Genomic DNA, 3,379 nt, shown 5'->3' with positions numbered 1-3,379 from the left:
TAGAGGAGTATATAGAGGAGTATATAGAGGAGTGTATAGAGGAGTGTATAGAGGAGTGTATAGAGAAGTGTATAGAGGAGTATATAGAGGAGTATATAGAGGAGTATATAGAGGTGTATATAGAGGAGTATATAGAGGAGTGTATAGAGGAGTGTATAGAGGAGTGTATAGAGGAGTGTACAGAGGAGTATACAGAGGAGTATACAGAGGAGTATACAGAGGAGTATACAGAGGAGTGTATAGAGGAGTATATAGAGGAGTATATAGAGGAGTGTATAGAGGAGTATATAGAGGAGTGTATAGAGGAGTGTATAGAGAAGTGTATAGAGGAGTATATAGAGGAGTATATAGAGGAGTGTATAGAGGAGTGTATAGAGGAGTGTATAGAGGAGTGTATAGAGGAGTATATAGAGGAGTATATAGAGGAGTATATAGAGGAGTGTATAGAGGAGTGTATAGAGGAGTATATAGAGGAGTGTATAGAGGAGTGTATAGAGGAGTGTATAGAGGAGTATATAGAGGAGTGTATAGAGGAGTATATAGAGGAGTATATAGAGGAGTATATAGAGGAGTATATAGAGGTGTATATAGAGGAGTGTATAGAGGTGTATATAGAGGAGTATATAGAGGAGTGTATAGAGGTGTATATAGAGGAGTATATAGAGGAGTGTATAGAGGAGTGTATAGAGGAGTGTATAGAGGAGTGTATAGAGGAGTGTATAGAGGAGTGTATAGAGGAGTGTATAGAGGAGTGTATAGAGGTGTATATAGAGGAGTATATAGAGGAGTATATAGAGGTGTATATAGAGGAGTGTATAGAGGAGTGTATAGAGGAGTGTATAGAGGAGTGTATAGAGGAGTATATAGAGAAGTGTATAGAGGAGTATATAGAGGAGTATATAGAGGTGTATATAGAGGAGTGTATAGAGGTGTATATAGAGGAGTGTATAGAGGAGTGTATAGAGGTGTATATAGAGGAGTGTATAGAGGAGTGTATAGAGGAGTGTATAGAGGTGTATATAGAGGAGTGTATAGAGGAGTGTATAGAGGAGTGTATAGAGGAGTGTATAGAGGAGTGTATAGAGGAGTATATAGAGGAGTATATAGAGGAGTATATAGAGGTGTATATAGAGGAGTGTATAGAGGTGTATATAGAGGAGTGTATAGAGGAGTGTATAGAGGTGTATATAGAGGAGTGTATAGAGGAGTGTATAGAGGAGTGTATAGAGGAGTGTATAGAGGAGTATATAGAGGAGTGTATAGAGGAGTGTATAGAGGAGTGTATAGAGGAGTGTATAGAGGTGTATATAGAGGAGTATATAGAGGAGTATATAGAGGAGTATATAGAGGTGTATATAGAGGAGTGTATAGAGGAGTGTATAGAGGAGTGTATAGAGGAGTGTATAGAGGAGTGTATAGAGGAGTATATAGAGGAGTGTATAGAGGAGTGTATAGAGGTGTATATAGAGGAGTATATAGAGGAGTGTATAGAGGTGTATATAGAGGAGTGTATAGAGGAGTGTATAGAGGAGTGTATAGAGGTGTATATAGAGAAGTGTATAGAGGAGTATATAGAGGAGTATATAGAGGAGTATATAGAGGAGTATATAGAGGAGTATATAGAGGTGTATATAGAGGAGTGTATAGAGGTGTATATAGAGGAGTATATAGAGGAGTGTATAGAGGTGTATATAGAGGAGTATATAGAGGAGTATATAGAGGAGTGTATAGAGGTGTATATAGAGGAGTGTATAGAGGAGTGTATAGAGGAGTGTATAGAGGAGTGTATAGAGGAGTATATAGAGGAGTGTATAGAGGAGTATATAGAGGAGTGTATAGAGGAGTGTATAGAGGTGTATATAGAGGAGTATATAGAGGAGTATATAGAGGAGTGTATAGAGGAGTGTATAGAGGAGTGTATAGAGGAGTATATAGAGAAGTGTATAGAGGAGTATATAGAGGAGTATATAGAGGAGTATATAGAGGAGTATATAGAGGAGTGTATAGAGGAGTATATAGAGGAGTATATAGAGGAGTGTATAGAGGAGTGTATAGAGGAGTATATAGAGAAGTGTATAGAGGAGTATATAGAGGAGTGTATAGAGGAGTGTATAGAGGAGTATATAGAGGTGTATATAGAGGAGTATATAGAGGAGTATATAGAGGAGTGTATAGAGGAGTGTATAGAGGAGTGTATAGAGGAGTGTATAGAGGAGTGTACAGAGGAGTATACAGAGGAGTATACAGAGGAGTATACAGAGGAGTATATAGAGGAGTGTATAGAGGAGTATATAGAGGAGTATATAGAGGAGTATATAGAGGAGTGTATAGAGGAGTGTATAGAGGAGTATATAGAGGAGTATATAGAGGAGTGTATAGAGGAGTGTATAGAGGAGTGTATAGAGGAGTGTATAGAGGAGTATATAGAGGAGTATATAGAGGAGTGTATAGAGGAGTGTATAGAGGAGTATATAGAGGAGTATATAGAGGTGTATATAGAGGAGTGTATAGAGGAGTGTATAGAGGAGTGTATAGAGGAGTGTATAGAGGAGTGTATAGAGGAGTATATAGAGGAGTATATAGAGGAGTATATAGAGGAGTATATAGAGAAGTGTATAGAGGAGTATATAGAGGAGTATATAGAGGAGTGTATAGAGGAGTGTATAGAGGAGTATATAGAGAAGTGTATAGAGGAGTATATAGAGGAGTGTATAGAGGAGTGTATAGAGGAGTATATAGAGGTGTATATAGAGGAGTATATAGAGGAGTATATAGAGGAGTGTATAGAGGAGTGTATAGAGGAGTGTATAGAGGAGTGTATAGAGGAGTGTACAGAGGAGTATACAGAGGAGTATACAGAGGAGTATACAGAGGAGTGTATAGAGGAGTATATAGAGGAGTATATAGAGGAGTGTATAGAGGAGTGTATAGAGGAGTGTATAGAGGAGTGTATAGAGGAGTGTATAGAGGAGTGTATAGAGAAGTGTATAGAGGAGTGTATAGAGGAGTGTATAGAGGAGTGTATAGAGGAGTATATAGAGGAGTGTATAGAGAAGTGTATAGAGGAGTATATAGAGGAGTATATAGAGGAGTATATAGAGGAGTATATAGAGGAGTGTATAGAGGAGTGTATAGAGGAGTGTATAGAGGAGTGTATAGAGGAGTGTATAGAGGAGTGTATAGAGGAGTATATAGAGGAGTATATAGAGGAGTATATAGAGGAGTATATAGAGGTGTATATAGAGGAGTGTATAGAGGTGTATATAGAGGAGTGTATAGAGGAGTGTATAGAGGTGTATATAGAGGAGTATATAGAGGAGTGTATAGAGGAGTATATAGAGGAGTATATAGAGGAGTATATAGAGGAGTGTATAGAGGA

The sequence above is a fragment of the Ictalurus punctatus genome, chromosome 4 (genome assembly GCF_001660625.3).
Source record: "Ictalurus punctatus breed USDA103 chromosome 4, Coco_2.0, whole genome shotgun sequence".
NCBI classification, from domain to species: domain Eukaryota; kingdom Metazoa; phylum Chordata; class Actinopteri; order Siluriformes; family Ictaluridae; genus Ictalurus; species Ictalurus punctatus.
The sequence above is the reverse complement of the archived record's forward strand: the minus strand, read 5'-3'. Positions refer to the sequence as shown.